At 51.3% G+C, this 18,268-nt stretch overlaps 1 pseudogene; it reads left to right on the plus strand.

Moving 5' to 3' along the window:
• The first annotated feature begins 2,239 nt into the window (after positions 1-2,239).
• Positions 2,240-18,268, plus strand: part of LOC119969073 — an 80,385-nt pseudogene continuing 64,356 nt past the window's right edge.

The following is an 18,268-nucleotide window of genomic DNA, read 5'->3' on the forward strand; positions in this document are numbered from 1 at the left end:
TGAGGGTGGTGTGGGTGTGAGGGTGGTGTTGGAGTGAGGGTGAGGGTAGTGTGAGGGTGCGAGTTAGGGTGGGGTAGGTGTGAGGGCAGTGTGTGAGTGAGGGTGAGGTTGGTGTGGGTGTGAGGGTGTTGTTGGAGTGAGGGCGAGAGTGGTGTGGGGGTGGTGTGGGTGTGAGGATGAGGGTGGTGTGGGTGTGAGGGTGGTGTTGGAGTGAGGGTGAGGGTAGTGTGGGGGTGAGGGTGCGAGTTAGGGTGGGGTAGGTGTGAGGGCAGTGTTTGAGTGAGGGTGAGGTTGGTGTGGGTGTGAGGGTGTTGTTGGAGTGAGGGTGAGGGTGGTGTGGGGGTGATGGTGAGAGTGGATGGGGTAAAGGTGATGTGGGGGTGTGTTGGGTGGGGGAGTTGACACATGTGTCACTGGGAACCGCAACTCAGCACGTACTCACTTCCTCACTCGAGGCCGAACTCCACCCAGGTGACCTCCCTTTCCTCCAGGCCGCCGACCACGTCCAGGGCTCTCTGCACTGCCATGGTTAGGGGCCACAGATCCGGGGGTGTAGATCCAGAAGTGCAGATCGTCATTAATGATCGCACAATGTTCAGCACTATTTGTGACTCTTGGACACTGAAGCAGTTTGTGTCCATAAGCAGCGAGGCCTGGACAACATTCAGGTTTTGGCTTTTAATTAACAATAACATTCACGCCAAACAAGTGTCAGGCAATGACCATCTCCAACAAGAGAAAATTCAGCCATCTCCTTTTGACATTCAATGACATTACCATCGCTGAATCGCCCACTATCAACATCTTGGAGGCTACCAATGACCAGAAACTGAACTGGATCAGCCAGATAAATACTGTGGCTACAAGAGGAGGTCAGAGGCTGGGAATTGTGTGTGAGTCACTCACATTGTGATGCCCCAATGATTGTCCACCATTTACGAGGCACAAGTCAGGAGTGAAATAGAATACTCTCCATTTGCCTGGATCATTGCAGCTCCAACATCACTCAAGGAGCTCAATAATGTCCAGGACAAAGCAGCTCGCTTGATTGGATCCTATTCACCACTTTCTTTTTTTAAATCTTGAGAGTACCCAATTCATTTTTTCCAATTAATGGATAATTTAACATGGTCAATCCACCGAGCCTGCACACCTTTGGGTTGTGGGGGCGAAACCCACGCAAACACGGGGAGAATGTGCAAACTCCACACGGACAGTGACCTAGAGGCAGGATCGAACCTGGGACCGTGAGGCAGCAGTGCTACCCACTGCACCACCGTGCTGCCCACCATTCACCACTTTCAGCTTCCACTCCCTCCAACACTGACACATGGGCAGCAATTTGTCTCATATACAAGATGCACTGCAGCAACTTGTCAAGTCATCATCGACAGTGCCATCCAATCCATGGCCTCTCCCACCGAGAAGGATAAGGGCAGCAGATGCATGGGAACATCACCACCTGCAAATTCCTTCCAAGCCACTCACCATCCTGACATAATCCTCCCTTCCTAACAGCACTACGGGTGTACCTACACCACATGGACTGTAATGGTTCAATAATGCAGCTCACTACCATCTTCTCAAGGGCAATTAGGGATGGGCAATCAATACTGGCTGAGCCAGTGATGCTCACATCCCATAAAAGAATAAGAAAAAGTTTGGGATTCAGGCCAATAAATGCTGGTCCTGCCAATGACATTCCCACAAGATTAGATCGTATAATCTCTCCTCACAAATGTGACATTTCGAGCCCTATTAACATATTGGGTGAGATTCTCTGGCCTCTCCTCGGCGTGTTTCTCAGCAGTTGGAGGCAGCCTGCCATTGGCTGGTGGAGGGATCTTCTGGTCTTGCTGCTGTCAATGGGATTTCCCATTGAACCCTCCTCACATTTCCAGGAAACCTGCAGCAGGGATAACGCTGTCGGCTGGACGGGAAGCTCCCACCGGCATGAACAGCTGGAAGATCTCATGGAATCCCTACAGTGCAGAGGGAGGCCATTCAGCCCAGCGAGTCTGCACCGACCCTGTAACCCCGTAAACCAACCTGCACTTCCCTGGACATTAGGGGAAGTTTAGCATGGCCAATCCACCAAACCTGCACATTTTTGGATTCAGCCATTATCTACTCGTTCAAGGGCAGCATATCTTTTATTCACGTATTGTGCCCATATTCAATTCTCCAGTTGTGGTCTAACTTTTCTGAATTTTATTTGTTTTCTCATTACAGTTAAGAAGCAGGAAGTGATCAGCTGGATCTATAACACTGGTGAACTGTCAGCTCCAAGTATGGGTCAACGAGGAAGAAAAGAATCATTGCATTCCTGGTCTGATGTCCAAGCCATTTTCTGCCTTTTGATACTGTTGGCTTTACTGCTGATAGGGAATCTGAGTCTTCATCACATAAAGGTGTGTAGAATGATAAAACAATTTAAATAAACCGAGATGTTCTTAAAATCTGAGATGGGGGAGCAGAGACTAAACATATGGGGCTGGATTCTCCATTTGAGAGACTAAGGGCGGGATGGTTCATTGGCCAACGCCGAAATCGCAAAACGCGGCTGGGCGGAGAATAGGTTCCGAAGCCAAATCGCAGCGCGCGCCGATTTGACACCAACTCACAATTCTCCGTCACCTCGACAGTGGTGTCAATGCGATCCAGAACAGTAAACACCATTTGCATATCATTAGCGGGCCCAACCATTGTCCGCCTCCGGTGGGCCGAGTCCCTGACGGAGCGGTTCACTTGTGCTTTTAAAAATAGTGAAACCGGCATGGTGGCTGCTGAGGGAGAGAGAGAGTAGGTCGGACCCAGAGAGGATTGACTGTGGGCTGCTTGTGGCACACTGGCCGGGCTAGCTGGGGTGGGGGGGGGGGGGGGGGGGGGGGGGGGGGGGTGCCTTGCCACGGCCGGGGGTGGTGCGGGGGTGGGTGACGGGGGAATGGGCCATTGGTCCGGGGTGACCCTCCATGGGACTGGGGCAGTGTCCAGTCACGTACTGCCATTACCGCAGCCTGCAAGGCAGCCATCTTGCTGCACACCCACTGACCATCCATCTTGGTTCTGCAGAGTAACACTGGCGATATAGGTGCCCCCAGCTCCACAACAACCCCCAACCCTTCATCACACCCCCCAACCGGTTACCACCCACCGGCTCCCCACCCAGGGCCTACAGGGGCGCGGGGCAAGGGTTGCGGAACGTATCAATGGCACGGGCAATGTCAGCTAATGGTACCCCTAACATCAGGGACAGACATCAGGCCTGAGGCCCCCATGGTGCTGGGCATCGACAGGGCCAGGGTGCAGGGATGGGGGGTGGGGGGGGGGACATGCAGGGGCAGAGTCCGCAGTACCAACCGGTGCCACCATGTAGCCCGCTGAACCTGGTTTGGCACGAGGCTACACACCTTGCCAGCATGTCGACCTTTCACCCCCCCTGCAGACAATGGGTATTGGAATACAACCAGCAATGGTGGCCTTCCTGTGAGTCACCGCAGTCCGGGGGGATGCCCTTCGGCTGTATGAGCTGGAGCTGCTCAAGAAGGAGGAGGAAGCAGCAGCAGTGGAGCGTGCAGCAGCGGAACAGGAGGCAGCCGCCCAGGATGGAGAGCAAGCTGCCCAACAAGCCGAGGAGGAGGAGGTGCCAAGGAGGCGCCGCATGAGACCTCGTGTGTACCGGCATCACCTGTCATTCGAGGACCTGCCAAACTGGACACGTCATCGGAGACTCCAGCTGAGCAGGGCGACCCTGCGACATATCTGTCAGACGACGGCACACCTGGCATCACGGGGGTATGGAGGAGGACACCCGCTCCTGGGGACCGTCAAGGGGATGGTTGCCCTGAACTTCGACACAATGGGGTACTTCCAAGCAGTGAGTGGGGATCTGTCCGGGATCTCACAGATCTTGGTGCACAGTTGCATCCGCAGTGTCACATAGGACTTATATGCCCAGGCGGCTCAATGTGGACCGAGTCCACCAAGATGCCCAAGCGTTCACCGGCATCGACGGGATGCCCTGGGTACAGGAGGTGATTAACGGGATGCCTGTCCCCCTACCAGCACCTGCAGATGACAGGTCGCTCTACGCAAACCAAAAGGGGTTCCACCCGATGAACGTGCAGCTGATACATGACCATCAGCTGCACATCATACACGTCTGCGCCCGATACCCGAGCAGTGTGCATGATGTCTTTATCCTGGCACACTCGACGATTCCAGACATTTTGGCGGTTTGGCTCTTGGGTGATGGGGGTTATCTGCTGCAGTCGTGGCTGATGATGCCTATCCAGAGGCCACATACAGACGCCGAGACCCGCTACCATGACGCCCATACAGCAATCAGGAGCATGCTCGAGCGGTGCTTCGGCCTCCTGAAAATTCGGTTCAAATACCTGAACCGCTCTGGAGGGGCCCTCAAGTATGTTGTTGAGAGAGTCGTCCACATCGTGGCGGCCTGCTGCATCCTCCACAACATCGCACAGCAGAGGACGATGTGCTGGAAGAGGAGGATGATGACAGCCTCATTCGATGAGGAGGATGCAGGGGAGGGTGAGCGTGGGTATACATGGAGGCCAGGCAGGCACGGGAGGCTGTACGATATGTGCGCCAGGGCCAACATGCAAGGGACGCTCTGATCGCCTCTAGGTTCAGCAACTGGAGGGGAGCAGCGGGACTGGCCAGGGGCACGTACACCTCATCCAACCCCCACACCCCCTTACACACCCATCCCCCATCTGCACCCCCCTGGTCACCCCTCCGCCTGCAACTCTCTCTGTGACACATACCTGCCACAGCCCTGGTCTGGTCCCTGGGTTGGCAGTAACAGCGGGCATATTCCATGGGATAGAGGATGATGACAACCCACTCTGTGATGAGCTGTGGTGCTCCGCATTGTATGACAATGCCTGACTCCTGCCCACCTTCCGCCATTCACCTGGGCGATCCCTGCATGCGAGCTGACCATTCCATCACACGATCCCATTGAATCACTGGGGTGATGGTGATGGGGAGAAACAAAGAACAATACAACACAGGAACAGGCCCTTCGGCCCTCCAAGCCTGCGTCAATCACGTGTCCTATCGAGACGAAACGCCTGTATTCTTCTATACCCCGTCTATTCATGTGTCTGTTCAGATAAGTCTTAAAGGTCGCTAACGTATCTGCCTCAACCACCTCACTTGCCAGTACATTCCAGGCCACCACAACCCTCTTGGTAAAAAACTTTCCCCACACATCTCCCCTGAACCTATCCTCCCTCACCTCGAAATGTGCCCCCTTGTAATTGTCATTTCCGCCGTGGGAAAAAGCCTCCAACTGTTCACCCTATATATACCCCTCATAATTTTATAAACTTCTATCAGGTCACCCCTCAGCCCCCATCTTTCCAGGGAGAACAATCCCAGTTTATTCAATCTCTCCTCATAGCTAATATCCTCCATACCAGGCAACAACCTTTTCTGTATTCTCTCCAAAGCTTCCACGTCCTTCTGGTAGTGCAGTGACCAGAATTGGATACAGTATTCCAAATGTGGCCGAACCAAAGTTCGACATAACTGTAAGATAATTTGCGAACTTTTATACTCGATACCCTGTCCTATGAAGGCAAGCATGCCATATGCTTTCTTCACCACCGTTTCCACCTGCACTGGCACTTATAAGGATCTGTGGACCTGCATGCCCAGATCTCTCTGTGTGTCTATGCTCCTGATGGTTCTGCCATTTATATCTTACAGCTCGCCCTGAATTGTATCTACCAAAATGCATCACCTCGCATTTGTCTGGATTAAATTCCATCTGCCATTTCTCTGCCCAGTTTTGCAGCCTATCTCTATCCTGCTGTATTCTCTGACAATCTCATCAATATCCACAACTCCTGCAATCTTAGTATCACCCGCACACTTGCTAATCAGACCCGCTACATTTTCTTCCAAGTCATTTATATATATAACAAACAGCAGAGATCCCAGTACCGATCCCTGCAGAACACCACGAGTTACAGACCTCCATTCGGAAAAACACAGCTACCTTCTGTGGCCAAGCCAGTTCTGAATCCATCCAGCTAGTTCACCCCTGACCCGATGCGATCTAATCTTTTGCACCAACCTGCCATGAAGGATCATGGGCGGAATTCTCTGATCTCCCGCCGGGTTGGAGAATCGGCATGCGAATTGCGCGACGCCGCTCCGACGCCGGAATGCCATTCTCCGATGCGTGGCAAAATGGGTGCCTGCGCAATGCGCCCGGCCACTCGGAGAATCGGCGAAAATGGTCGCAGCGGCGATTCTCCGCTGGAGCAGGGATTCTCCGGGCCGGATGGGCCGAAGTCCCGCCGGCCTGACCGGATGTCATGCCGGCGCTGTTCTAACATGGTATAAAGCAGCGTCAGCCAGTTGTGCTGACTGACGCTGCGGAAGGAGGTGGGTGATGGCGTGGAGTTGTCCCCAGGGATGGGGGGGGGTTTAGTTGACGGCATTAGGGGTGGGGAGCCCTGGGGGGGGGGGGGGGAATCTCACTTGGTGGCGCGCCCCCAATCCCAGCATGGGTAATCTCCTGGTCCTTGGGTGCACCAGCTATGTCCAGTACCCTCCGCTCTTGCACGATGAGGGGCTGCAAGTCAGGTTCACCCCCTCCGGTTCGGGCACACTCTCACTGGTTATGGGCGCTCTTCTCCTGGGGGGGGGGGGGGGGAACGGAAATGAAAGCATTATTAGGAGGTCCGATGCATGCAGTTGGATCTATGTTGGCATGGGTGCACAGGGCACACGGCCAACACAGCTTGCATGGGTGGCTGCAGCCATGCGGGTCACGGCTGTGGTTGTACTGTCCCCCTGGGGAGGAGGTGGGTGTTACACATGTGGAGAGTAGGGGGGTTGGTGCCATGAGCACATTGTAGGGCACTCACCCTGGCTGCCCTCAGTAGGTCATTGAGCTTTTTGTGGCACTGCTTGCCAGTCCTGGGTGTCAACGCGATGGCACAGACGGCCACGCCCACCTCCCTCCACAGATGTCGGGCCACGTTGGATGGGACCCTCTGGCCGAGTCCAGGGTACAGACGCTCTCTCCTCTCCTTGAGGGCATCCACGAGTGTCTCCAGGTCGTGGTCGGTGAACCGGGGCGCTGCTCGGCATGGTGCCATGTTGCTCCCATCGGCAGCCTGTGCCCTCGCGTCGCCTTATGTGCGACGCGCGCCACGTCGATTGCATGGCGCCTCGTCTCCGACGCTGCTCCGAGGCCGTGCCCATGCTGGCCCCCTTGTACAGCGCAGAATGGGGGTCCCGGAACGGGTGCCGACCGCGGAGTGAAACACACCCGTTTTGGCGCCGGCGCTGACACTCTGCCGTCGGAGCGGAGAATTACGCCCCTTGTCTTTACTAAAGTCCATGTAGACAGCATCCACAGCCCTTCCCTCATCAATCATTTTTGTCACCTCCTCAAAAAACTCAATTAAATTAGTGAGACATGACCTCCCTTGTAGAAAACCATGCTGTCTGTCACTGATAAGACCATTCACTTCCAAATGTTCATAGATCCAAGCTCACTGGCCTATAATTACCCGGGTTATCCTTGCAACCCTTGTTAAATAATGGTGCAACATTGGCTATCCACCAATAAGGGCTGGTTTAGCTCAGTGGGCTACACAGCTGTTTGTGATGCAGAACAATGCCAGCAGCGCGGGTTCAATTCCCGTACCAGCTTACCCGAACTGGTGCAGGAATGTGGTGACTAGGGGCTTTTCACAGTAACTTCATACTTGTGACATTTTGTGACCCCTTTTTGCCCTCCTAACTCCCTGCTTGAACTCTTTTCTACTTTCCTTATATTCTTCAAGTGCTTCATCTGTTTTTAGTTGCCTAGACCTCACGTATACATTCTTTATCTTTTTGACTAGACTCGCAATTTTCCTGGTCATCCATGGTTCCCGAATCCTGCCTTTTCTGTCTTTCCTTTTCATCGGCACATGTCTGTCCTGCACGCCCATCAACTGCTTCTGAAAAGACTCCCACATGCCAAATGTGGATTTACCTTCAAACAGCCTCTCCCAAACACCAGCCTCCAAATCCTGCCTAATCTGGTTGTACCCCTGGTCGCATGATTAGACCGCGGGCCAAGGGGGACTGGCAGTGGTGGGGGAAAGGGTGGTGTGGGAGTGGGGGTGAGTGTGGTGGTGAAGATGGTATGGGGGTAAGGTTGGTGTGGGCGTGAGAGTGGGGATGAGGGTGGAGGTGAGGATGGTGTGGGGATGTGGGAGTGAAGTTGGTGTGGGGGTGAGGGTGGTGTTGGGGGGGGTTGACACACATGTCATGGGTAACCGCAACTAAGTGGGGTCCCACTTCCTTGCCCGGTGCCTAACGTCACCCCGGCGATCGCCCTTTCCTCCAGGCCGCCAACCACGTCCAGGGCCTTCAGCTATGCAATGGTGGGGGGCCGCAGGTCCGGTGTCCCCCTCCAGTTTTCTCCCGCTCCCGGCGGTTATGGGCAGCCTTCTCCCGGGAGCGGTGGGGGGGGGGGGGGGGGGGGGGGGGGGGGGGGGGGGGGGGGGGGGGGGGGGGGGGGGGGTGGAAACAGAAAAAGGAAAAGACAGTGTTACAAAGTCTGCATGCAGCCCAAGGTATGAGTACCTGGTGGCCTCAGTGGCCAGGGCACCCAGCCATGGCGGCTGGTATGGGGGCCGGCATGTGATGCAGAAGGCGGTTCGGCCACCCTCCAGCTGAGGGGGTGGGTTTATGGGTGTGTGGGACGTGGGTTGGTGCCAGGGGCACAGTGCTGCTTACTCGCCCTGGTCGCTCTGAGGAGGTCGTGCAGTTTTTTATGGCACTGCTGGCTAGTCCGGACTTTGTTACTGCTGGCGCTCATGGTCTCTGCCACCTGTGCCCAGGCATGATGAATGGCGGCGGGGTAGCCTCCTTCCCGGTCGAGATACAGGGTCATCCTCCTCTCCTCCACGGCGTCCAGGAGGGTCTCAAACTCTGCATCCGTGAAGCGTGGGGCCGCGTGTCTTGCTGTCATCTTGTTGACTGGGATGGTGTGCATGGGTAGTGAATTGTGTATATGTGGCTGCAGCTTGTCAGCCTCCTGGGTGCCCCCCAGGCCATACGACCCACAGCACTAGGTTCACAGTGGGCAGTCAGCGCCGTGCGAGGGTGCGGCAATGGTGTTCCATGCCCGTCCACCCTGACCCCAGGGCCCACTTCCTGGCCACTCTCTGCTATTCCACCCTGAGTGACAATGGCATCAGGAGAGGAAAATAGGATAATGAGTGTAAAAGTTGGAGAGCAAGATTTGAAATAAAACTGTGAACCCTTCCCACCCCCAAACATCACGCTGCTATCTATTTACAGCAGACGGTCAACACACACGCACACATCATGGGTGGGATTCTCCATTGTCCGGCGCTGAAATCGGGAAAGGCGTTTAGGCAGAGAATCGGACCTGGCAGAAGCCCCCCGGCCAGCAGTCCAACTGTCAGCAAACTATGCCAACGTTCGACACATTCCGTACCCCTACTCTCTCCCTCGCCAGCGACGGCGCCTGTTTCTGATTTTTGAAACCACAAGTGAAACTCGTCATCGGTAATTCTTCCCGGCGGATGTGGGACGTTGTGGAGGCCCCGGAGAATACCCCCTAATGATATTCGAAGCACGTTTACTGGAATGCATTGACGCCGCTGTCGAAGCACTGGAGAATGGCATTCTGACGGGTACCAGCACCGGGCACGATTTTGGCCTCACAATCGATTCTCTGCCTAAACACCTTTCCCGATTTCAGCGCCGGACAATGGAGAATCCCACCCATGATGTGTGCGTGTGTGTTGACCGTCTGCTGTAAATAGATAGCAGCGTGATGTTTGGGGGTGGGAAGGGTGCGCAGTTTATTTCAAATTGCTCTTGCTCTCCAACGTTTACATTCATTATCCTATTTTCCTCTCCTGATGCCATTGCCTCTTCTGCAGCAATATCATTCCACCGGCAGTTACCATCCTCTTGTATCTTCCTTAAACAACTGTTATTCAAGTTTGAGCCTTTGAAATGAAATGAAAATCGCTTATTGTCACGAGTAGGCGTCAATGAAGTTACTGTGAAAAGCCCCTAGTCACCACATTCTGGCGCTTGTCCAGGGAGACTGGTACGGGAATCGAACCGTGCTACTGGCCTGCTTGGTCTGCTTTAAAAGCCCAGTGTGCTAAACCAGCCCCTGGTAAATGTAAATGTTGACACGCTGAGCAACTAAAGGTTACTCCAGATTGTTCAGATGTGTTTCTGTTGTTGATGTGCAAACACTCAGCAAGGTTATGGCACTCAGAGTTGGAGGCAGTGGCTAATAATGATATTTTCATTTCTAAATCCATTTATGCTGAAGCTAATTGTATCATACTTAATGCTACCCAGTCGAGATCAGTTAGCTCTGCACCAACCAGAGATTGAACATGGGACATTCCTGGTTCGCAGAGTTTAGGAACATTGGCTAAGAAATTCTGCGTTTGTGTCAAGCCTACAGAATTGTTCCGATGTGAAGCCTCTATTTGCTGATCTGCCGCTGATCCCATCACAAATCAAGGGGACATTTATATAATTTATTATATAAATTTATATAATAATTTATATAAATATGGCCGGCACCCTCACCTGCAGTGACGCACCAGAGGCACCTGCGCCTCACACAAGCAGTGAATCCGGGAGACAATCAGGGGAATCAGGAGGTTCAGATTGGACTGAAGAGAGATCAGGGTTTTTAAAAATGCAGACACCCCTTTCACAATTTGCAGCCAATTCTTCTTGCATCAATTGTAAATTGTGATTGGAGCTTAAGGCTCCTTTTTAGTTCACATTTTGTTGTAAACAAAGGGGTGGGTAAACTTAGTGCACATGTGGGTAGCAGAATTTTGGATTACCTCAAATAAATGGAATTAATCAATGACAGAATGGTTACAACACAGAAGGAGACCATTCAGCCCATTATGTCTATTGGCACTCCCCCATCTTCTGTCCATAGCCCTGCACATTCTTCCTTTCCAGATAACAATCCAATTCCCTCTTGAATGGCTCAATCAAATCTGTATCCATCACACACTCAGGCAGTATATTCCAGATCGTAACGACTCGCTTTTACTCCATCTTTATTGCTACTTATCTGTTTTCCAATTCCACATGGTCATTCTGCCCATCCATCACTTTATCTGGGCCTGATCTCCAAAGTGCACGAACAGAATAACAAAGAACAAAGAAAATTATAGCACAGGAACAGGCCCTTCGGCCCTCCCAGCCTCCGCCGATCTACTTACCCCTGTTCCCTGCCCGTTCATATATCTGTCTAGATGCATCTTAAATGATGCTATCGTGCCCGCCTCTACCACTCCACTGGCAAAGCGTTCCAGGCACCCACCACCCTCTGCGTAAAAAACTTTCCACGCACACCTCCCTTAAACTTTCCCCCTCTCACCTTGAAATCATGACCCCATGTAATTGACACCCCCACTCTTGGAAAAAGCTTGTTTCTATTCACCCTGTCCATACCTCTCATAATTTTGTAGACCTTCATCAGGTCTCCCCTCAATCTCCACCTTTCCAACGAAAACAATACTAATCTACTCAACCTGTCTTCATAGCTAGCACACTCCATACCAGGCAACATCCTGGTGAACCTCCTCTGCACCCTCTCTAAAGCATCCACACCTTTCTGGTAATGTGGCGACCAGAACTGTACGCAGTATTCCAAATGTGGCCGAACCAAAGTCTTATATCTGTAACATGACCTGCCGACTCTTGTACTCAATACCCCGCCCGATGAAGGCAAGCATGCTGTATGCCTTCTTGACCACTCTATCGACCTGCGTTGCCACCTTCAGGGTACAATAGACCTGAACTCCCAGATCTCTCTGTACATCAATTTTCCCCATTGACCGTATAGTCCGCTCTTGAATTAGATCTTCCAAAATGCATCACTTCGCATTTGCCTGGATTGAGTTCCATCTGCCATTTCTCTGCCCAACTCTCCAATCTATCTATATTTTGCTGTATTCTCTGTCAGTCCTCCTCGCTATCTGCAACTCCACCAATCTTAGTATCTTCTGCAAACTTGCTAATCAGACCACCTATACCTTCCTCCAGATCATTTATGTGTATCACAAACAACAGTGGTCCGAGCACGGATCCCTGTGGAACACCACTAGTCACCTTTCTCCATTTTTAGACACTCCCTTCCACCACTACTCTCTGTCTCCTGTTGCCCAGCCAGTTCTTTATCCATCTAGCTAGTACACCCTGAACCCCATACAACTTCACTTTTTCCATCAACCTGCCATGGGAAACTTTATCAAACGATTTGAGAAAATCAGTATTTCAGCATGTTTCTGTTTGCATGCTTTAATCACCTTGATTCTTGACACAATCTTTTTCCCCTTTTGCAGACTCCATTCACTGAAAAAACTGTGATTTTCCCAAATTTTTTCTGACACTTGACAATTTCAGGTCTCTGATCCCAATGTTCTCCTTCTCACTGTGAACATCAAACATGCCGACACCCTCACTATCGGATAATCTCCAGTGTACCTTGCTTGAACAATTCCAAATTCCGGAAAGATCCTGAACACATCTCGGAGGCTTTTTCCCCTTTGTAAGGCACTGCTTGTTTCTTGGATGGTGGGTATGTTTAGGAAAGTGAATCTGAGAATTAAAAAAATATATATTTTTATTCTCCTTTTTCACATTTTCTCCCAGATTTGCACCCCGCAACAATAAACAATAATCAGTAACGAATATAATGTCAATCCCCATAACAATGATCCCATCCTCCCACCAAACTCCAGATATTAGCCCGCATGTTGACATAAACAAATAACAAAAAAGAATCAAGGATCACCCATAGTCACCATTAACACACACAGTCCCCCCTCCCCCCAACCCGCCCAACCACCCCCGCAACTAATGTTCGATGTTATCCAGTTCTTGAAAGTGCATAATGAATAATGACCATGTATTGTAGAATCCCTCCATCTTTCCCCTCAGTTCAAACTTAACCTTCTCAAGAGTCAAGAATTCCCGCAGGTCCCCACGCCAGGGCACAGGGTGAAGAGGTTGCCCTCCATCCCAACAGGATCCGCCTTCGGGTGATCAACGAGGCGAAGGCTGTAACATCTGCCTGCCCCGGCTGGTCCGACACCCCGAATATGGCCTCCTGAGGGCCCGGGTCCAGTTTCACATGCACCACTTTAGAAATTACCCTGAAAACCTCCTTCCAGTAATCCTCTAGCTTTGGACAGGACCAAAACATATGAACGTGATTAGAGGGGGGCACCCCCCGCAACGTTCACACACATCTTCTACCCCTTCAAAGAATAGGCTCATTCTCGCCCTCATGAGGTGTGCTCTGTATACCTCTATCAGCCCCAACATCGCGCACGAGGTGGAAGCATTCACTCTCCAGAGCACCTCACACCAGAACCCCTCCTCCATACCCTCTCCCAACTCTTCCTCCCACTTTGCTTTGATCCCTTCCAGTCGTGCCTTCTCCTTTTCCAAAATAGCCCCGTAAACCGCCGACACTACCCCCTTCTCCAGTCCCCCTGTCGTCAGCACCTCCTCCAGCAATGTGGAGGCCGGCTCCACCGGGAAGCTCTATCTCCTTTCTGGCAAAATCTCGAACCTGCATGTATCTAAACATTTCCCCTTGCTCCAGCCATACTTCACTTCCAGCTCCTTCAATCCTGCAAACCGATCCCTAAGAAACAAATCTTTTGGTGTCTTAATCCCCTTCTCCTCCCATTTCCAAAAATTTCCATCCCACCTCCCTGGCTCAAATCTGTGGTTCCTCCAAATCCGCATTTCCCTTGACCCTGCCCCCAACCCAAAGTGTTGGCGAAACTGCCTCCAAATTCTCAATGAAGCTATTATTACCGGACTCCCTGAGTATTTCCCCGGGGCCATCGGGAGCGGCGCTGTTGTTAGTGCTATTAGTCCCGACCCCCTACACAAACTCTCCTCCATTCTGACCCACTGGGAATCAACCCCTCTGACCCAGCTCCGCACCTTCTCCACATTCGCCGCCCAGTAATAATACATCAGGTTCGGAAGACCCAAACCTCCTACCTGCCTTCCCCTCTGTAGCAGCACCTTCCTAACTCTGGCCACCTTCCCTGCCCATATGAACGAGGTAATCCTTCCCTCAATCTCCCAGGCAACCTGCACCCCCAGGTATCTAAAGTGAGTCCCTGCCCTATGGAATGGCAGCCCCCCAACCCCTGTCCCCACCCCTGGTTGAGACACCACAAAATACTCACTCTTTCTAGATTTAATTTGTACCCCGAGAAAGACCCAAACACCCGAAGCAGGTCCACGTGATTATCCTAACTGGGGGTCTCTCATCCCCCCACCCTTCTTATCCACCATCACCATTCCACCGGTCACTGCCCCATGAGCCTGACCCGTTCTTATCCATTATTAACATCGAACCCCTTCCCCCCTCCCAAAATCTCCCTACATTTCCTCTCAAAAAAACATCTCCCAGCATCGATCCCTTCCCCCCCCCCCCCCCCCCGCTCGCCTCGTAGGCCCATCAAAACCTGCTAACCAGGCTCGCAGTTAGCTAGCGCGGGTGGCTCCCCCCGCCAAGGTATACCGTCCCCTCCCACCAGTCCCAGAGAAAAAAACAAAAACAACAATCCAACCCATACAGTTCACTAAAATAAGATATAACCGTCGCAACACAGAATGCCAATCAACCCAACCAATAACTTGAACTCTGTAACAATGTGAAGTGAAGTAAATTACAATACACGTCAATGAAAAGAAATGATGTAGAGATGCCGGCGGGGACTGGGGTGAGCACAGTAAGAAGTCTTACAACACCAGGTTAAAGTCCAACAGGTTTATTTCAAACACGAGCTTTCTGCGCACTGCTCATTCACCTGAGGAAGGAGCAATGCTCCGAAAGCTAGTGTTTGAAACAAACCTGTGGGCTTTAACCAGGTGTTGTAAGACTTCTTACAATGAAAAGAAAGTTACAGCATTTATACATTTTCCAGCTCCCCAATCACAGTTCACAGTCTCTCTTTCCAGCTCCACTCCTCACGTCTATCCCAAGCATTCTGGCTTCACGGTCGCCTCAGCCGCCTCCACTGTTTCAAAATGAAAGTCTTTGGCGTTATACGTTACCCTCAGCTTCACCGGGTATACCATACCAAATTGCACCCCCTTGTTGCACAGTGCCGCTTTCATTCGGCCGAACGCCGCTCATCTTTTTGCCAACTCCACCGTCAAGTCCTGGTAGATCTGAACTCCAGCACCATCCCACTGTACCTCGCGCTTCTGCTTCGCCCAGCTTAGCACCTTCTCCTTCATGCAGTACTTATGGAAGCAGATAATTACTGCTCTTGGCGGCTCATTCACTTTGGGCTTTGGCCTTAATGGCCGATGAGCTCGGTCCAGCTCGTACCGGGAGGGGTTCTCACTCTCTCCCATCAACTCCGCCAACCTCTTAGCAAAGTACTCTGTTGGCCTTGAGCCCTCTGTCCCTTTGGGCAAGCCCACAATTCTCAGATTGTGCCGCCTCAAGCGGTTCTCCAAGTCCTCGAGCTTTGCTCAGAGCCTTAGTTGACCTCTACCACCCTCTGCAGCTCATCCCCCATCGAGGTGGACTGGTCGCTGTGCTGCGACACGGCCTCCTCCACTTCCTTCATCTTCTCGCCCTGCTCTCACCTCGGCCGATGTCTTTGCCACAGCTACCCTCACCGGGGCGATTGCCTCCTCCACCAATGACTTCAATGCGACCGCCATTTCCTTCCTCAAAGCCTCCATGTGCCTCGCAAACTGCTTTTCCAGCTCCACACCCATCACTTCGGCCATCTTTTCCACCGTAAGCAGTGCGGCCCCACCATGCAGTCTGGCATCCGCCATCTTGTCAACGCTTTTGCTAGTCCTCTCATTCGGCGGCGGGCCCGTGATTCCTCCTTTCTTCGCCGCTGCTTTTCGCATACTTTAACAACTTATTATTTTTCTTTTTTTTCTCTTCTTCAGTCTTGTAAAAATAAATTCTTCCTTCAAAAGAAATTTTTTTTTTTTTCCTTTTTATATTCCTCACAAATTCCCCAGGGACCGGACTTCAGACTTCTTAAAAAAAACACATTCTAGGTGGGAGCCACCCAATGTGGAACATCTCCACTACATCGCACCCTGGCTTCGGGCCTGCCGCCTCATCCTCAGTTTGGCTCCGCCCCCCGCTGCTCCAAATGCCGCGTGCCGTGAGCCCGACGCCTCAGCTCCAGCTGCCCGACAATCACGTGGGGTTCCTCGCCGGTTCTCAAACCGACCCAGCTTGATGCCCGGGACGGCCCCAAAGGCCGACGAAAATACGGGGGGAGGGGTGAGAGAACAAACGGGGAAACGCCCGAAAGCGCTGTAGACAGTGGGAGCTCCTCTCAATGCGGCCGGCCCGCTTGCAAACGCCACCGGAAGTCAAGGTGAATCTGAAATTAAACTATATTTATTATTTTACAAAGTTGTTTCTTTCCACAGTACAAAAAAGTACCAACCTCAGGAATGGAGGCAAATTGGAAGAGGTACCCACCTCCAAAGATTTATTCCACAAATGTACAACCGAAGGAGAATAAAACATATTTTTGGACAGACAAACTGTTGCAATGTGGCTACCAGAATCACAGCTTCACCCCTGAAGAAAGGTCAGAGGGGACGTCCATTATGAAAATGATCAAATGGCCAAAACCACCCAACCCTTCTGTGTCCTTTGTGAAAAGCAGCGACCCAGCACATGTTCGCTTTGTCATTTTAAATTCTACAAAGACTTTCTATGTCGGGGATCAGTTACAAGTGATGCTGCAAATGAAAGATTTTGAAGGACACCCAAAGCAATATGGGGGTGACTATCTCCAAGGCCGGATCCACACTCCAGCTTTAAAAGCTGGCTCAGCCGGAACAGTTATAGATAACCAAAATGGATTTTACTATCTAAATTTTAATTTATCTTGGCCGGGGAAAGTTGAAGTGTCTGTTTCCCTGGTTCATCCCAGTGAAGGAATCCAAGCACTTGAAAGACTTCGCAAGGAACGGCCAGAGAGGGTGTATTTTAAAAGTACCTTCAAATATCGGGGTACTTCAGAGACCACTGTGTGTAATCTCTGTTTGCGACAAACTAAACCACTCTGTAACTTTACTGATCCCAGGACCGGGGAGCCCTGGTTGTTACAAACCAAAGAAGCTTCCGTGCTCTGCCCGTGTCAACCATGCAATGGGAGGTTATGAGCAGAAACTCCTAATGACAGAAGAAAAACAGTTTTTCAAAAGGTACGTCACTTAACATTCTCCTTCCCTTTCTTCACATCCTTAAGATGAGTGGAAATTCACCAACCTCATGCTTCACTGCTTGTGAATGATAATATGTTGGAGAGTGAGATGATTCTAACTCCTTTTGACTGTGGCTTGTTGCTGAGAGTGTGGGATTGATGATGAATGGTAGCACAGTGGCTAGCACTGTTGTGTCACTGCGCCAGGGTCCCGGGTACGATTCCCGCTTGGGTCACTGTCTGTGTGCAGTCTGCACGTTCGCCTCGTGTCTGCGTGGGTTTTCTCCGGATGCTCCGGTTTCCTCCCACAAGTCCTGAAAGACATGCTTGTTAGGTAATTTGGGCATTCTGAATTCTCCCTCAGTGTACCCGAACAGGCGCCGGAGTGTGGCAACTAGGTGATTTCACAGAACTTCATTTCAGTGTTAATGTAAGCCTACTTGTGACACAATGAAGATTATGAATTTTATCGAATTAAACCTGTCATTGCTGGAATGTCAATTTTAAAACATGAATATTGAGACTTCCGGGAATGGCATCGCATTTAAATTGTCATGTGAGTGTACCTTTAAGAAATGGATGTTTAAGCATTGCACCTTTCAGAAATGGAGCAGCTCATATTACTGAAGTGATGTCAGAGGGTGGGGGGAGCTGAGCTCACTTCTGCTTTTAGTTTCAGTTTGAGAGAGAGCAGCTGAAAAGTGCCTGGCTAGTTTGCTGTGAGCTGTTTGAAAGGAGAAAGCCGGTTTGAGGAGAAAGCTGGGTTTTGTTTGTGTGTTTTGCAAAAAGCTGCAAGAAGAAAACACAGAACTGGTGTGTTGATGTCTGAAAATCCAAAGACTATAAGTATATTGAATGTAACCTCATGTCTGTTGTGAAAGGTGAAGTCTTTTGGAGGTTTGAAGGAACATTTTGAGGCATTATTTAGTGTTGTATTATTTTTGGGGTTATCTTTGAAGTAAGGGGTTGTT

This window comes from Scyliorhinus canicula, chromosome 7 (genome assembly GCF_902713615.1).
Source record: "Scyliorhinus canicula chromosome 7, sScyCan1.1, whole genome shotgun sequence".
Lineage (NCBI taxonomy): Eukaryota > Metazoa > Chordata > Chondrichthyes > Carcharhiniformes > Scyliorhinidae > Scyliorhinus > Scyliorhinus canicula.